The 18469-nt window shown below is 44.8% G+C and overlaps 1 protein-coding gene and 1 non-coding gene across 4 annotated transcripts in view; one reads left to right on the forward strand and one right to left on the reverse strand.

Moving 5' to 3' along the window:
* Window positions 1-18268, reverse strand: part of Rabgef1 (RAB guanine nucleotide exchange factor 1) — a 56585-nt gene extending 38317 nt beyond the window's left edge. For 2 of the 3 annotated variants that reach the window (XM_004662614.3, XM_045144204.1), the window contains exon 1: window positions 18182-18268. The gene's annotated coding sequence lies outside the window, so the exon portion shown is untranslated. The remainder of the gene's footprint in view (window positions 1-18181) is intronic. The other variant, XM_045144205.1, reaches the window with a different exon arrangement.
* Window positions 10759-10902, forward strand: LOC123459172. Its single transcript, XR_006636075.1, has one exon. It is a non-coding gene; the product is annotated as a small nucleolar RNA SNORA49 (small nucleolar RNA).
* Window positions 18269-18469: the final 201 nt, after the last annotated feature.

Here is an 18469-nt window from a genome sequence, read left to right on the forward strand (position 1 = left end):
CAATCTTCTCTCCTGTGCTGAATCCATCCTCTTCAGCTCAGCAAAACTATGGCTCTATCTGAACTTGCTATTTACCAGGCTCAAAATAATCTGGTTGTTCCAACCCACTTCCCAACATTCCAACCCTCCGTGCAGAAAAGTTGCCAGTTCTCAAACAAGCAACTTACTCTACAAACACCTGACCAAAACTAGTGTCTTCTAATAGTGACACACAATACATAAAGTTCCTCCACCACCAAAGGCTTGTTTTCTCAGGGTACATCTTACTTTTAGTTCTGCTATGGTCATTTCACCCTTAGTCATACACTAGTGCTGTCTCCCCACACAAACACATACACAAGTGTGCGCTGCATGCATGGGAGGGGGAGGGAGGAACTGGGGGGAAAGGAGGGAAGACAGAAACAAAAGGCAAGCCTGGATTGAAAATGAGTTTTTTTTCCAATTTGGTGTAATGAATAATCATATAAATAACGGTACAGTGCTTTTTCTGTTGCTATTGGGTTGGTTTTGTTTCAATTTTGCAGTACTGAGGATCAAACCCAGGGCCTTACACATGCTAGGCAAGCTCTCTACCACCAAACTGTATCCCCAACCCATGGTTTTTCTATGCCATTCAGGCCAGCCTTCTACTCACTATGTGGCCCAGGCTGGCCTGGAACTCCTGATCCTTCTGCCTCATCCACCCATTTGCTGGAATGACATACCTGTACAGCCACACCTGGCCTGATATTAGAGTTCAAGAATCGGAGGCATGCCTTGCTTTAATCTAAAACATGGCACACGTGTAGAATGATGTTCTTCTACTGGGCTTCACTGGCATCTGTACTAAGAAATAGCTACCAGACAACCAAAACAAAACCAACACCCTGGGCTAAAGTCAGGCATAGTGGGGCACACCTTTAATCCTAGCACTTGGGAGGCAGAGGTAGGAGGATTACAGTGAGTTTGAGGCCACCCTGAAACTACATAGTGAATTCCAGGTCAGCCTAGGCCTGAGACCCTACCTTGAAAAAAAAAAGAAAAAAATTAACATCCAAGGCTAGAGAGATGACTCAGCGGTTAAGGCACTTGCCTGCCAAGCCTAACAACCTGGGTTTGATTCACCAGTACCCATACAAAGCCAGATGCACAAAGTGGTACATGTGTCTAGAGTTCATCTGCAGTGGCTAGACAACCTGATATGCCCATTCTCTCTCTTTCTAATTGCAAATAAGTAAAAAAAAAATAATTTAAATATATATATATTAACACTTTCTTTTTATTTGAAAGAGGGAGAGAGAATGAGGAAGAGAGATTGAGAATGGGTGCACCAGGGCCTCCAGCCACTGGAAATGAACTCCAGATGCATGTGCCACCTTGTGCATCTGGCTTACGTGGGTCCTAGGGAACTGAACCTGGGTCCTTTGGCTTTGCAGGTAAATACCTTAGCCACTAAGCCATCCCTCCAGCCCTAAGTAAAAATATTTTAAAAACTAACATCTACACCAACCACATTTCCCCTGAATACCTGGACTCATTACTGGAAATAAAAAAAAAATTCAACATACTGTTTGAGAAACTGAACTTAACAATGCCAATACAAAATGCTATGACCAAAACAAAAAGCTAAAAAGTGATCTGGCACAACAATGAAATTTTGGTATTTCTCAATATTGAATATATAAAGGGTGGTAACTCACGCTACAGATCCTAGAGTTCACTGGTTTCAACAAAATGAAATTTCCTTAGTGAAGATTTTAAGCAATTAAAATGCAGAAACTAGTCAGTCATGGTGGCTCAGGTCCTTAATCCCAGCACTCAAGAGGCTGAGATAGAAGGATCACTGCTGTGAGTTCAAAACCAACCTGAGCTACAGAATTCAGGTCAGCCTGGGTTAGAATGAGACCCTATCTCAAAGAACCCCTGAAAAAAACAAAGCAGAAACTGTCAAAAGCTGCTAAAACTGCCTACTGTCACCCCAAATGACAGGTGAAACCCCAACCTCAAAACCTGTTAGTGAAATCCTACACTTAAGGACATAGGGATAAAAGTGGGCCATAAATGACTGGTGTCCTGCCGAAGCCAAGAGGCACACAGACACACAGGGCAAAGAGTCACAGGCCATGGAGGCAGAAGCTAGGTAATGCCACTCTCATCCCAGCACCTAGAAAAAGTAGGCCCTGCTATCCCCTCAATCTCTAGACTCCAGCCTCCAGAACTTCAAAGTACATTTCTGCTGTGTTTTTGTTATTTTTTGTTTTGTTTTTCAAGGTAGGGTTCTCTCACTCTGGCCCAGGCTGACCTGGAATTCACTCTATAGTCTCAGGGTGGCCTTGAACTCATGGCAATCCTCCTACCTCTGCCTCTCAGCCACTCAGGTTACTGGTACAGTAAAAATTGTTATAAGCTACAAATAAACTATTTTCCACAGTTTGACATATTTTTTTTTTAACAAGTAAGGCCATCATATATCCCAGTTAGTAAGCAACAGTCCAGGCCTATGCCTATGGTTCCAGCATAAACATTATCCCCTTCACTCTCAAAAGTGACCTTTGAATGGTAAGATGCATGTTCATCCTGTTTATATACATGTGACAATAGTTGTTTGTTCATTCTCAAATCCCACCCTATTGGCAGGCACTCAATACAGTGACAACAGATGTTTTCCAAATTTCTCCTATTTATTCAAGAGACTAACAAGCCAGGCATGGTGGAGGATCGCCATGAGTTTGAGGCCACCCAGAGACTACATGGTGAATCCAGGTCAGCCTGAGCTAGAGTGAGATCCTACCTCAACACCCCCCTGCCTCCAGAAAAAAAAAGAGAGAGAGAGACTAACAAAGCATCTACAGAGACCAAGTTTTCTTCCACTTTTGTTCCATCTCTGCTACCAGAGCCCAGTGGAACTAGCAGAGTTCAATGGTAGAGCACTTGCCTAGTATGTGTGAAGCCCTGGGATACCAACACAAGAAAGGGGAAAAAAAAAAGAATGGCAATAAGAAACAGCATGACAGGATGGAGAAATGGCTTAGCGGTTAAGGCACGTGCCTGCAAAGCCAAAGGAGGTTAGATTCTCCGGGGCCCATGTAAGCCAGATGCACAAGAGAGCGCTTGTGTCTGGAATTCATTTATAGTAGCTGAAGGCCCTGGTGTGCCCATTCTCTCTCTCTTTCTCAAATAAATACATAAATAGAAACAGCAAAATAACCAGAGCTTTGTTCAAACACACAGCCACTGGGTTCTGATTCAGAAAGCCATGCTCCTAAGTGATGTTCCTGGGAGTCACCTTTGAAAACCTTTGTGAAGATTCATTTCCTCTCATGACCTCATCCTAGCAGAGATGCCCTTTACTGAGTATGGAAGAGGAACCAACCAGCCCCACACTCCTGCTGAGAACACGGAAGACCAGATGCATGTAAAAATCAATTTTAAAGGCACCAGACAGTACTGAAGTGTCTTCATCAGAAGGGTCTAAAATAGAATCTGGAAAAGGAGGAAGAGGAGATGAAACTGTGCACCCACTTCCCTCAAGTTCATGTGCTGACTCTGAAGCAGCATTTGTGAATGTTTTGGAAAGAGATGAAAATACTTTAGAAGCCCAAGCTCCCACAAAAAGACGACTCTAAAAACTGAGTATAGTACAAGACTGGTTTTCACCTGAAGGCATTTGCTCAGATTCTGCAGCCTCTTAAAATCAACAGTAATATGTTCAGCAATCTCACCATCCTAAAGAGACAAGGAGTACAGTAGAAAACCCACTGGGGGACGGACCCTGTGAACACGCAGATTGCCAGCTGAAGGTCTAGAATGTACCAGGTGACAGTAAGAGCCAGCCAGAGGGAAGGTGACCCTGATGCAGCTGGCAAACCAACCTCTACTCTCAGCTCTGTCCCCAAGAGTTATTAGGTAACACACAGTCCACTCACCTACCTGGCAGAGGAAGGTGCTTGCCTCTGAAAAAAAATAAGATCGAGCTGGAGAGATGGCTTAGCAGTTAAGCACTTGCCTGTGAAGCCTAAGGACCCCAGTTCGAGGCTCCATTCGCCAGGACCCATGTAAGCCAGATGCACAAGGGGGCACATGCTTCTCGAGTTTGTTTGCAGTAGTTGGAGGCCCTATCGTGCCCATTCTTTCTCTCTCTCTCTGCCTCTTTCTCTGTCTGTCACTCTCAAATAAATAAATAAAAATAAACAACACAAAAAATCTGGGCGTGGTGCCACACACATTTAATCCCGGCACTCAGGAGGCAAAGGCAGGAGGATCACCATGAGTTCGAGGCCACTCTGAGACTACATGTGAATTCCAGGTCAGCCTGAGCTACAGTGAGACCCTATCTCAAAAAAAGAAAAGAAAAGAAAAGAAAAGAAAAGAAAAGAAAAGAAAAGAAAAGAAAAGAAAAGAAAAGAAAAGAAAAGAAAAGAAAAGAAAAGAAAAGAAAAGAAAAGAAAAGAAAAGAAAAGAAAAGAAAAGAAAAGAAAAGAAAAGAAAAGAAAAGAAAAGAAAAGAAAAGAAAAGAAAAGAAAAGAAAAGAAAAGAAAAGAAAAGAAAAGAAAAGAAAAGAAAAGAAAAGAAAAGAAAAGAAAAGAAAAGAAAAGAAAAGAAAAGAAAAGAAAAGAAAAGAAAAGAAAAGAAAAGAAAAGAAAAGAAAAGAAAAGAAAAGAAAAGAAAAGAAAAGAAAAGAAAAGAAAAGAAAAGAAAAGAAAAGAAAAGAAAAGAAAAGAAAAGAAAAGAAAAGAAAAGAAAAGAAAAGAAAAGAAAAAGAAAGCCGGGCGTGGTGATGCACGCTTTTAATCCCAGCACTTGGGAGGCAGAGGTAGGAGGATTGCCATGAGTTCAAGGCCACCCTAAGACTATATAGTGAATTCCAGGTCAGCTTGAGCTAGACTGAGACCCTACCTCAAAAAAAGCAAATTAAAATTAATGAAAATTCTAAGTAACAATGATTACTGTTCTTTTTGTTGTTTGTTTTATAAGTAGGGGGAAAACAGAGAAGCTGAAGAGACAGCTCAGCAGTTAAGTGTGCTTCCCGAACAAGCATGAAGGCCTAAGGGGGGCTGAGACTGAGTCTGGATCTCCAGAAATCATGCATACACAGGTGGGTGTGGCCATGCACATATGCAACCCCAATCCCATAGGTGAGCAGGAGGCCTGTGAATCACTGAAGCACGTTAAAAAGAAAAAAAAAAAAAAGAAGCAGCAGCAGGCTCCAGCCAAGCCTAGTAAGAGCATCCTGCTCAAACAAAAACCAGTAGAATGGGGGCTGGAGAGAGGACTTAGTGGTTAAGGCGCTTGCCTGAAAAGCCAAAGAACCTTGGTTCAATTCCCCACGACACACGAAAGCCACATGCACAAAAGGGCACAGGCGTCTGGAGTTCGTTTGCAGGGGCTAGAGGCCCTGGAGCGCCCATTCTTTCTCTCTCTCTGTCTTCCTCTTTCTCTCTCATGCTCTCTAAAATAATTTTAAAAAACAACGGTAGAAGAGCAATGGAGTGGGGACACCTGACTTTCCACTCCAGCTACCACAGACAAGCTCATGGGGAGCCACAAAAGCACATATATATGCATATATCTCACACACACACACACACACACACACACACACACACACACACACACACACACAAAGAAAAAGAACCAGGGAGGTTAGGTATGAGGATCATTGTAAGTTCAAGGACAGCCAGCCTAGACTACAGTGAGACCCAACCTCAAAAAAAGGGGGGTGGTGGAGAAATGGATTAGTGGTCAAGGCACTTGCCTGCAAAGCCTAAGAATTCATGTTTGATCTACAGGTCCCAGGAAGAACATGCACAGTGACACAAGCGCACAATGTCACACATGCACACAAGGGGGCACACGCGCACCTGGAGTTCATTCGCAGTGTCTGAAAGCCCTGGTGTGCCCATTCTCTCTCAAAATAAGTAATAAAAAAAATAAAAGCCAGGCGTGGTGGTGCATGCCTTTAATCCCAACACTCCAGAGGCAAAGGTAGGAGGGTCGCCATGAGTTCAAGGCCACCCTGAGACTCCATAGTGAATTGCAGGTCAGCCTGGGGTAGAGTGAGACCCTACTGTGAAAAACCAAAAATAAATAAATAAATAAATAAATGTGACATAGGGAAAGGGTAATGGAAAGGTATAATTATCAGGGTACACTGGATATGTGTATGAAGGTTGTCAATAAAAAGTTTAAAAATAGCCAGGTTTGGTGGTACACACTTTTTATGCCAGCACTCTTATGCCCTGGTGCCTCATTCATATTCTCTCTTTCTCTCTCTCCTTGCAAATAAATAAATAAAAATATTCTTTAAATTAAAAAGTACAAAGAAGGGAGGACAGGCATGGTGGCACATGCCTTTAATTCCAGCACTCAGGAGGCAGAGGTAAGAGGATCTCTGTGAGTTCAAGGCCTGGAACTACAAACTGAGTTCACGTCAGCCTGGGCTAGAGTGAGACCTTACCTCAAGCTTTAAAAAAAAAAAGAGGCAAGGGCTGGAGAGATGGTGTAGCGGTTAAGGAGCTTGCCTGCAAAGCCAAGGAACCCAGATTCAACTCCCCAGGACCCACGTAAGCCAGGTGCACAAGGGGGCACACACATCTGGCATTTATTTGTAATGGCTGGAGACCCTGGTGCGCCCATTCTCTCTCTCTCTCTCTACCTGCCTATTTCTCTATCTCTCTATATTTCAAATAAATAAAACTATTTTTTTAAAAAAGGGAGGCAAGGCTGGTGATATAACTCATGGGTAGAGTGATTGTCTAACATGTGCAAGAGCCTGAGTTTGAGCTCCAAGGTCCCAAAACTTATTTTCTAATACAACCCCCCACATACACACATATGCAACTTAATTAGCAATTTAGATTTTTACTTATTTGAGAGAGAGATAGGACAGAATGGTATGCCAGGACCTCCAGCCAACTGCAAATACACTCCAGATGCATATACCACCTTGTGCATCTGACTTACCTGGGCACTAGAGAATCAAACCTGGCTTTGCAGGCAAATGCCTTAATCACTAAGCCATCTCTCCAGCCCTTAATTAGCAATTTAAATATTGCCTCTGTCATACAACAATCTAATTTCTGGGGCAGGTAACATCGTAACAAGGTTCTGTGGAGGAATCAGCACTTGGCCATCTTATTCTTTTTCATGCATAATATTGAAAGGTATCTATTCACAGCCATACATTTTATTGATTTATTTATCTTTTTTTGTTTGTTTATTTTGGTTTGGTTTTTGTTTTTCGTCTTTTGTTTTTTAAGGTAGGCTCTCACTCCAGCTCAGGCTGACCTGAAATTTACTATGTAATCTCAGGGTAGCTTTGAACTCACAGTGATCCTCCTACCTCTGCCTCCCGAGTGCTAGGACTAAAGGCCTGCACCACCACACCTGGCTCACAACCAAACATTTTAAACCCTAGACAAATTTACAAACTAACACTAAAATCCCAAATGCAGTGGCTAAGTATAACCCAATGCTAAGTAGGAGCTAAGCATATTATCTGAAGATATAGATTATGAAGAAATTTGGATATATTTTTTATGTGGTGCTGGAGCCAGAACCCAGGTCCATGCACAATGCTTCACACACTACTGATGAGCTGCATACCCAGCTCCTGTGATGAGTGCTAGTCAACCTATTTCATTATCCTACAATTCAGTTATTTTTATCATTTTCACTTATATTCTCTTCCTATTCGGGGCTCTGGTCACTAGTCCAACACATTTTTCAAGACACATCTGAAAAACAATGTCGGAAGCTTGATGGAAATGTCATTAAGAAACCACAGCATCACCTAACTATATTTAGACCAGAACAGTCCCACCCACTGTTTACTCTAAGGATGAATAAGAACCACCTAGCTCTGTAAATGTGAGCTATTATTACTTGAAAGGATGACACTTCAATTTGAGCAAAATACAGACCTAACAACTTAATGAATTGAATATTTCACCTATGAATGGACTTGTTCCCATCTTAAAAATAAATTATGTCTGAGCTTTTCCAGCTAATGCTTTCTGCACATAAGCCAACATCCCAAAACTTACTCTGGAAATGAATCTGCTGCTTCTATCCCTTTGGCTGGTCATCTCCATATGGAGGTGAACTAGCTTTCACTCAAATGTGTGTCCTGGTCAGTCTCACCCATTTCCACACTCTCTATGGTAAAGCATGCTGATTAAAGCAGATGGTTCTGTGACTGCCAACACCACAAAATAGACAAACTTGTCAGATGACACAATCAACCCCCAGTGCTGAGGAATTAATTATAGAAGCTTTGAGAAACAAAATATCTACACAAGGTAGTGCGAAGGAGTGCATAAAGGAGTGCAATCCACCTCCTTCTCCAGATCATCTACAACAAAACCAGACTTGACTCAGTTCCCAGATCCAAACACTTGGAGAGCTTGAAGCAAGTAGTATTCCCAAACACAGAACACAACTCAACCCTTGTGAGGATGCAGCTGTGAAGAATGTAGAAAACCAGAGAAACAATTCTCTTCAAGGCCACTGAACCAGGTAAAGTATACGGTCTCTCTCTCAACTGGAAACTGAAAGCAAAGCCCCATCTGTGGTCTTCTAACAAATATTTAAGATTTTGGCCCAGATATTTTTTTTAATTATTTATTTATTTACTTGAGAGCGACGGACACAGAGAGAAAGACAGATAGAGGGAGAGAGAAAGGGGCTTCCAGCCGCTGCTAACGAACTCCAGACGCGTGCGCCCCCTTGTGCATCTGGCTAACGTGGGACCTGGGGAACCGAGCCTCGAACCGGGGTCCTTAGGCTTCACAGGCAAGTGCTTAACCGCTAAGCCATCTCTCCAGCCCTGGCCCAGGTATTTTTGAAAAGAGATAATTCTTGTTTCCACCTTAATTTTCTCCCTCAATTCTGAATTAGTTACCCAGTCATCTCAGTATGTCACCAACAAAATGATGTGCATATCTTTGCAAGTTATTATGAATCCTTTCTGATACAAGTGGATATGTTCTACTTAAGAAAATTATGGGCTGCTGGGCTGGAGGGATGGCTGGGCTGTTAAGGACCCACATAAACTAGATGCACAAGGTGATGCATGCATGTGGAGTTCACTTGCAGCAGCTAGGAGCCCTAGCGTGCCCATTTTTTCTCTTTCTCTCTCTCTACCTCCCTCTTTCTGTCAAATAAATAAATAAAAATAAAAATATTTAAAAAAAAATAAGCCAGGTGTAGTGGCTCACACATTTAATCCCACCACTCGGGAGGCAGAGGTAGGAGGATCACTGTGAGTTCAAGGCCCCTCTGAGGCTACATAGTGAATTCCAGGTCAGTCTGGACTAGAATGAGACTCTACCTCAAAAAAAGAAGACAAGCCAGGCGTGGTGGTGCATGCCTTTAATCCCAGCACTCGGGAAGCAGAGGTAGGAGGATCACCGTGAGTTCGAGGCCACCCTGAGACTCCATAGTGAATTCCAGGTCAGCCTGAGCTAGAGTGAGACCCTACCTCAGGGAAAAAAAAAAAAAAAAGACGACGACGACAAGCCAGGCGTGGTGGCGCACGCCTTTAATCCCAGCACTCAGGAGGCAAAGATAGGAGGACTGCATGAGTTCAAGGCCACCCTGAGACTCCATAGTGAATTCCAGGTCAGCCTGGCCTAGAGTGAGACACTACCTCGAAAAACTAAAAAAAGACAAGACAAAACAAATGTGTGTGTGTGAGTGTATGTGCGCACGCGCGCGCGTGCGGCTGGAGAGAGAGCTTAACAGGAAGGTTCGGTTCCCCAGTAACTATGTATAAAGCCAGATGCACAAGGTGAAGCAAGCATTTGGAATTCGCTTGCAGTGTCTAGAGGCCCTACACCCATGCCTCAAATAAAGAAAGGAAGGGAGGAAGGGAGGGAGGGAGGGAAGGAAAATTATAAACAGTTTGTGGTGGCGCACACCTTTAATCCCAGCACTTGGAAGGCAGAGGTAGGAGAATCTCTCTCTATGAGTTCAAAACCACCCTGAGACTACATAGTGAATTTCAGGTCAGCCTCAGCTAGAGTAAAACCATACCTCAAAATGGGAAAGAAAAAAAAAATTATAGGGCTGAGAGATGGCCCAGCACTTGCCTACAAAGCTTAAAGACCTGAGTTTGAGTCCCCAGTACCTACATAAAGCCAGATGCACAAAGTGGTGCATGTGTCTGGAGTTCATCTGCAGTGGTTGGAAGCCCAGGTGTACCTATTCTCTCTCTCAAATAAATAATAAAATATTTTAAAGAGCCTGGCATGGTAGTAGATGCCTTTAATCCCAGCACTCAGGAGGCAGAGGTAGGAGAATCACCATGAGTTCAAGGCCACACAGTCTCAAGGCCAGCATGAGACTACATAGTGAATTCCAGGTCAGCCTGGACTAGAATGAGACCCTACCACGGGGCGGGGGGGGGGGGGGGATGATAATACAGTAAGACATCTGTATCTGGTAATAAACATTTTATGAGCTTAATTTCTAAAGACATCTTTTAAATGTGCTCCAAAGTGTCTTCTAAAGCAAAGAAAGAAAGAAAGAAAGAAAGAAAGAAAGAAAGAAAGAAAGAAAGAAAGAAAGAAAGAAAGAAAGAAAAGAAACCTGATACAGCAAATACTTTATCTAAAATTAGAAAGTTCTACAAACTATTATATGGGAACTACAAAAATAACACACTTTCATTTTTTTAACCTGAGAACAGATAAAAATTCATAAATACGATTCCAGAGACACGCTGGACCCTACATTGAAAAACTATCATAAATATAGCCTTATGTAAAATTCCACAGATTTCCTTAGCCTTACTCCAGGGGGTTCTTGACTGTAGAGTGCCCTGGCACTGCCTGGAATAAATAAAGGAATAAAGGAATAAGCATGGCTCCCTCCACAGGAAGATTCCACTTTCTTGTGGGGACTACAGACTGGGCTGACAGCAAGTGAAGGCAAACAAACAAACACAAAAAACCCAGATTATGAGCAAAGTACAATGATGCATATGTATGAAAATGTCATAATGAGCCAGGTATGGTGATGTACACTTTAATCTCAGCACTTGGGAGACAGACAGAACCAACCTGAACTACATAGTAAGTTCCAGAGACACGCTGCCTCAGAAATAAAAATAGGAACCAGGTGTAGTGGCACACACCTTCAATCCCAGCACTCAGGAGGCAGAGGTAGGAGGATCACCATGAGTTCAAGGCCACCCTGAGACTACATAGTGAATTCCAGGTCAGCCTGGAATAGAATGAAACCCTTACCTCAAAAAACCAAAAAACAAATTAAAAAAACTAAAATAGGGCTGGAGAGATGGCTGAGCACTTAAGGCACTAGCCCACAAAGTTGAAGGACCCAGGTTCAATTCCCCAGCACCCACATAAAGCCAGAAGCACAAGGTGGTACATGTGTCTGGAGTTCATTTGCAGGGGCTAGAGGCCCTGGCATGCCCATTCTCTCTCTTACTCTCAAATAAATAAAATAAATTTAAAATATAAATAAATAAATGGAGTTGAGGAGATGGCTCAATAATGATTCTCACTTGCACCATGCGTGGTGGTGTACGCCTTTAATCCAGGCAGTTGGGAGGCAGAGGTAAGGAGGATTGCCATGAGTTCAAGGCCACCCTGAGACTACATAGTGAATTCCAGGCCTACCAAGCTACAGCAAGACCCTACCTTGAAAAAACCAAAACTAAAAACAAGATTCTCACTTGCAAAGCCTGGTGGACAGGCTTCAATTCCTCAATACTCAACTAAAGCCAATGGTGCATGCATCTGGAATTTATTTGTACAAGCAGGAGACCCTAACACACCCAAACTCCATCATCCTTCCCTCCCTCCGTCCCTCCCCTCCTCTCTCTCTCTCTCTGTCAAATAATAAAAACAAAATGTATTGAGGCCGGCATGGTGGCACACATCTTTAATCTCAACACTTCTCATAATAAATAAATAAAATACCACATTATCATAAATGCAACTTTAATTATTTATTTGAATGGGAACTCTTCATAGTATCATGAGGAGTAGTTCATAAGGTTTTAATGCAACTTTTGTGTCTGGCATGAAGGGTGCTACACCATTCCTTATGGTGAGGCAGCACAGAAGTTAAAGCCACAAACAAAGCCTCTGACTATGCTCATGCCTCAGGGATTACAAACTCTTTGCTGTAACACAGGGAAAATATCAAGCTTAGAATGCCTAGGAGAGTAATTCTATGGTACAGTACTTGTGGGGCTATGTGAGGCCCATATGAGGCCCTGGAATCAACTCCAGTACCACACACACAACACACAAAAAAATAAAAAGGGGGGGGCAGGAGGAGAATGAGGAAGCTAGCTAGTTTAAGATACCCCTCAGTGTGTTATCTATTTTATCGATTCTCTTTTCTTTTGTCTTTTTCAATGCTTTTTAGCCCAGGCTGGCCTCAAACTCCTGATCCTCCTGCCTCTGCCTCTACAGGACCCACGTAAGCCAGTTGTACAAGGTGGCACATGCATCTGGAATTTGTATGCAGTGGCTGGGGGCCCTGGCACGTCCATTTTCTCTCTCTCCTTTTCCCTCTCTCAAATAAAATAAATAAATGTAAAATATATTTTTAAAAAACAACTGCCAAGGCTGGTGGCAAGATGTCTTTAATCCCAGCGCTTGAGAAGCAGAGACAGGATCACTGTAAACTCGAGGCCTCCCTGAAACTACATAGTGAATTCCAGGTCAGCCTAGACTAGAACAAGACCCTACCAAAAAAAAAAAAAAAAGCCTTTGGCTGGAGAGATGGTTTAGTGGTCAAGGTGAAGCCAAAGGACCCAGGTTCAATTTTCCAGTACCCACATAAAGCCAGATGCACAAGATGGCAAATGCATCTGGACTTTGCAGTGGCTAGAGGCCTTGGCATATCCCTTCTCTCTGCGACCCCCCCAAAAAATGAATAAATAAAATGGGGAAAAAATCATGCTGGAGAGATGCCTCAGTGGTTTAGATGCTGCCTTGCAAAGGCTGATGCCTGGGTTAGATTCCCCAGTACCTCCATAAAGCCAGATACACAAAGTGACATATGCAGTAGCAGAAGACACTGGCATGCCCACTCTCATTCATATACTTTCTCTCTCTCTTCTTGAAATAATCAATTTTTTTTTAAGTCTTGGGAGATGCCAGGTGATGCATGCCTTTAATTCCAGCACTCAGAAGGCAGAGGTAGGAGGATCGTTGTGACTTTGAGGTAAGGCTGAAACTACAGAGTGAGTTCTAGGTCAGCATGGGCTAGAGTAAGACCCTACCTTGTGTGTGTGGGGGGGGGAACTACAGCCCTATTTATGTATGTGCATGCATGCATGCATGTGACAGTGTTGGGGACAGAATTCAGAGCACTAAGCATGCTAGGCAAAGTTCCTACCACCACTGAGCTATACCCCAGCCCTTTATCTGTGCTCGTATATGAAATGTGATACATGAGTACATGGTGCATACCTGTGTATGTGCCACCTGCAGTGGGGTGTGCTCACCTGTGGTAGCTAGAACAGAACACTAGTTGTCCCCTTTCACTGTTCTTTGGCCCATTCTTTTTTTTTTTTTTTTAGAGAGAGAGAAAATTGGCATGCCAGGGCCTCAGTCACTGTAATCAAACTCCAGATGCTTGTGCCACCTTGTTCTTGCCTCACCTTTGTGCATCTGGCTTTACGTAGGATCTAGAGTCACACCTGGGTCCTTAGGCTTCACAGGCAAGCGCCTTAACCGCTAAGCCATCTCTCCAGCCCCGGCCCATTCTTTGTTTTCTTAGGTAGGGTCTCACTCTAGCCCAGGCTGTGCTGGAATTCACTATGTAGTCTCAGGCTGGCCTTGAACTCACAGACTAAAGGTGTTCACCACCACACCCAGCTTATTGAACCCATTCTTTTTTTTTTCTTTTTTTTTTTTTTGGTTTTTCGAGGTAGGGTCTCACTCTAGTCCAGGCTGACCTGGAATTCACTATGGAGTCTCAGGGTGGCCTCAAACTCATGGTAATCCTCCTACCTCTGCCTCCCGAGTGCTGGGATTAAAGGCATGCACTACCACGCCCGGTTTTGAACCCATTCTTATTTGACCCAGAGTGTCTTACTGATCCATAGCTTGTTGTTTTCCCATGAGCTATGACAATTCTTGAGTCTCTGCTCCCCTACAGGGACACTCAGCTGTTTATGTAGGCCATGGAGATCAAACTCCAGTCTATCTGGCCTCCTCCAGCCCTCATGCTTACACAGGAAGTGCTCTTAACCACTGAGCCATCTCTCCAGCCTCCTTGGTGTTGGTTTTGTGTGTGTGTGTGTGTGTGTGTGTGTGTGTGTGTGTATTTGACACTAAATTGCCTAAGCTGTCCTGGTACCTGCAATTCTCCTGCCTCAGTCTCCTTAATAGCTGATATTACAGGTGTGTTCCACCCCATTAGTAGAATACAGTCTGTTCTTAAAGCATTTTAGAAACTTTATCCAAACATTAAATAAATAAAATACTCAGAGGTGCCAGGCATGGTAGCACACACCTTTAATCCTAGGACTTGGGAGGCAGAGGTAGAAGGACTGCCATGAGTTGGAGGCCACCCTGAAACTACATAGTGACTTCCAGGTAAGCCTGGGTTAGAATGAAACCCTACCTCAAGAAAAGCCAGCAAACAAACAAAACAAAACAAAATAATAGTGGAATAAACAGAGGCCAGCAGCTGTTTCCCATGTGCCTATCACTTCTACAGTGCTTTGTTACAGAGGTGAACATTTAATAAAATTTTCAAAATATTTGGCCTTTACTGTGAAACTCTTGTTTTCACTATAACTTTATAGACTGGCTAAGACGCCACATGGTAGCACTGCTACTGAGTCAGCACTGTTAGATTACACAGGGATCTCTGTTTAGAGATGCTTATTTTACAACCAATAAAAACACATGTGCCAGAAATTAAACTCACAATCAAGACTGAAATTCCTATCTCCAGCCAAAGACTGATATGAGAAAATGAGATAGGACATCGGTCCCTATGCTTGCCAAATCTCTAAACATTAGAATCAAAGAAACACATTAATCATTATCATGCAGTCAACCAGTACTCACTGAACCTTGTAAAAGTATGGGTTGAAAGCCGGGCGTGGTGGTGCGTGCCTTTAATCCCAGCACTTGGGAGGCAGAGGTAGGAGGATCCCCAGGAGTTCGAGGCCACCCTGAGAGTACACAGTGACTACCAGGTCAGTCTGGGCTAAAGTGAAATCCTACCTCAAAAAAAACAAAAACAAAAAACAAACAAACAAAAAAGTATGGGTTGAGAATGAACAGATAAAAACAGATTAGCTGGGCTGGAGAGATGGCTTAGCGGTTAAACGCTTGCCTGTGAAGCCTAAGGACCCCGGTTCGAGGCTCGGTTCCCCAGGTCCCACGTTAGCCAGATGCACAAGGGGGCGCACGCGTCTGAAGTTCGTTTGCAGAGGCTGGAAGCCCTGGCGCGCCCATTCTCTCTCTCTGTCTTTCTCTCTATGTCTGTTGCTCTCAAATAAAAAATGAACAACAGATTAGCTGGTCAGACATACACAAAGAAACTATTAGTAAATGAGTACACAATTCGACTCAAACATTCAATAACTAGAAAAGATGAGAGTGCAAGAGAGTACATGATCTAGCACTATACAGGGTCCAATCCTCTCTAGCCACACAGTAGGCTAAGCACTACATAGAGTTCCACTTGAACGACACAATGACCCTGCTTAAGCTGCTTCCCGAACCCTATCACCATCACAGAAAATCTACACTCCTGCATCTCAACCCTGCACTTTAATGACACTTTTTTTTTTTTCCCCCCAAGGTAGAATCTCACTCTAGCCCAGGCTGACCTGGAATTCACTATGTAGTCTCAGGGTGTCCTCGAACTCACCTGTGCCTCCCCAGTGCTGGGATTAAAGGCATGCACCGACACACCCTGCTAACAGCTAACACCCGTTTCGCTTAGTGAGGTGGCCTCCTTTCCTACTTTTCCCTACCTTCAACATCCACCTACTTCCGTAAGTCCCACTCTAGCTTGTTAGTCTGTATGTTACTCATTCTCAGAGACACTTTCAAAAGAAATTCCATGATCCCTTCTTCCACACCCACACACCCAACAGGATGGACTGTGTCCAGCCCTGCAATTCTGTATTTTAGCACACACCATACATTGTATTGAAACATTTTGCTTGTTTGTTTTTTGTCTTGGGTTCCCTCCTCCCCAGTGCTGGGAACAGAACATAGGGTTTTGCACAAACCAGGTAAGCACTCTACCACTGAGCTATACCTCCAGTTTTGAAAGTACTTTTACTACCTGCTTCTCTCAACTGACTAATTTCTAGACAGCTGAAATGTGATTGTTTTGACAGCAAATAAAAATTCAGGGCTGGGAATATGGCTTAGTGGTAGAAAACTTGCCTAACATGTACAAGGCCCTGAGGGTTCAATCCCCAGCACCAGGAGGAGTTTTAAAATAAATGATTTTGGGTTGGGCTCAACTGGTAGAGTACTCATGAAGCCCTGGGTGTGATCCCCAGCACTGCATAAACCAAGTGTGGCCAGACGTGGTGTGGTGGTGCACGCCTTTAATCCCAGCACTTGGGAGGCAAGAGTAGGAGGATCGCTCTGAGTTCAGTGCCGCCCTGAGACTACATAGTGAATTCCAGGCCAGCCTGGTCTAGACCAAAAAAAAAAAAAGGATATTGAGGAAAAAAAAAAAAAAATGAATGTGTGGCACACAACTGTGATCCCAGCCCTCAGGAAATGGAGGCAAGAAGGTCACCAAAAGATTGATGTTAGCTTGATATAAATAGCAAGTTCCAAGCCAGCCAGGGCTACACAAAACAAACCCAAAATGATAATTTCAAAAAGGAAAACAGTAACTCCTAAGAGCTGAATCTCTGGGAACGTAGCTCAGTGGTAAGGCCCATGCCAAGCTCAAGGACACATCACTAAGCAGATTAAGAACATCATCATCAAATCTTCTTGTACCGCCAGCAGCTTTCTGGGCACAACTTTGATTAGGCTTTTCTTTTAAATGGGACTTGTGATTTTTGGAGGGGAGACAAGCTCTCTAGCACAGATTGGCTTCAGATTTACTATGTAACCGTTGCTGGTCTCAAACACACCAGAATCCTCCTGCCTTAGTTTTGAAAGTACTGGAATGGCAGACGTGAGCTACTAATTGTTTTTTATTTTTTAAAGCAGTGTTAGGCTAAAGTACAACTATACCCTTCTAAGAAAAAAAAAATAAATAACAACTTAGGAACCGGGCGTGGTGGCCCATGCGTTTAAGCCGAGCCGAGCACTTGGGAGGCAAAGATAGGAGGATCACTGTGAGTTTGACGCCACCCTGAAACCACATAGTGAATTCCAGGTGAGCCTGGACTAGAGTGAGACACTACCTCAGAAAAAAAAACATAATAATCTTTTAGCTCAAAATCAGGTGATGCTGTAAATTTGTCCTGGCAAATATGTCACAGCTAATCTCCACCGGGGGGGTGGGGGGCGGGATACGAGCTCACAGCATCCAGTGACACATTTCCCAACCACAGACACTTGGTCACCCGCTGAGACACTTCCAGCTGCCCGAGACCTCGTCTCCAAGGCGGCGGGCGCTTCCCCTATCCTGAATGAACTTCCGCGATGGGCATCCCCTCGGCTCTCCTCCAACAGTTTTTTTTTTTTAGACAGGGTCTTGTTATGTAGTTCAGAATGGCCTGGAACTCATTCTGTAACCCAAGCTAGCCTCAAACTCGCGGCAGCCCTGCCTCGGCCTCGCGAGTGCTGGTCTTACAGGACTTCTCACCCCCACACACACTTCGGCCTCCACCTTCTTGAAAGTCTCCAAACCCCCGCGCCCCGGCCGCAGACGGCGCCGGGACGTCTCTGTCCCCGAAAAACCGACACGGGGCCGGGGGGTTGGGGTGGTCCCTAAAGTGGCCGAGCCCGGGGTTCGGGGACAGAGCCTGCAATCCGGCCGCCCACCACAGGTGTCCGCGGTGAAGGGAAACCACCGCGTCGTCCCGCGTTCTCTCCCGGGCGGTAAAGCGCCCGAGGCAGAAAGGCCGAGCCAAGCGTCCCGGTGGCCGTCTGGGCCGCGGCACCAGGCCCGCCGGGGGACGGAACGGCTCGAGCCGGCCACGGCGCACGGACGGACCCGCCCTCCCGCCCCCCGCGGTGGGAACGCGCCCCCCTCGGCCCCAGTCCCAACTCCGAACCTCGTCCGCGGCTCTGCCGGCGTCGGGGACTGCGGTTCTCCCCGGGGCTGCTCCAGTCAGCCGGGTCCCCGCCCTCGCGCCCGCCCCCCGGCTCCCGCCCCGCCCCGCCCCCCTGCGCCGCGAGAGCACGCGTCGCGCACGCCAGTGCGTCACTTCCGGGTTGCGGGGCCGTTGTTCTGAAACCGGAAGTAGTCGCCTGCGCTGGGAACAGCGAGCTGCGCGGACAGCGCCCCGAGGCTAAAGGGGAGAGGGGAGCGGGGAGGCGGTCGCCGGGGTGTCCCCGAGCCG

The sequence above is a fragment of the Jaculus jaculus genome, chromosome 2 (genome assembly GCF_020740685.1).
Source record: "Jaculus jaculus isolate mJacJac1 chromosome 2, mJacJac1.mat.Y.cur, whole genome shotgun sequence".
NCBI lineage: Eukaryota > Metazoa > Chordata > Mammalia > Rodentia > Dipodidae > Jaculus > Jaculus jaculus.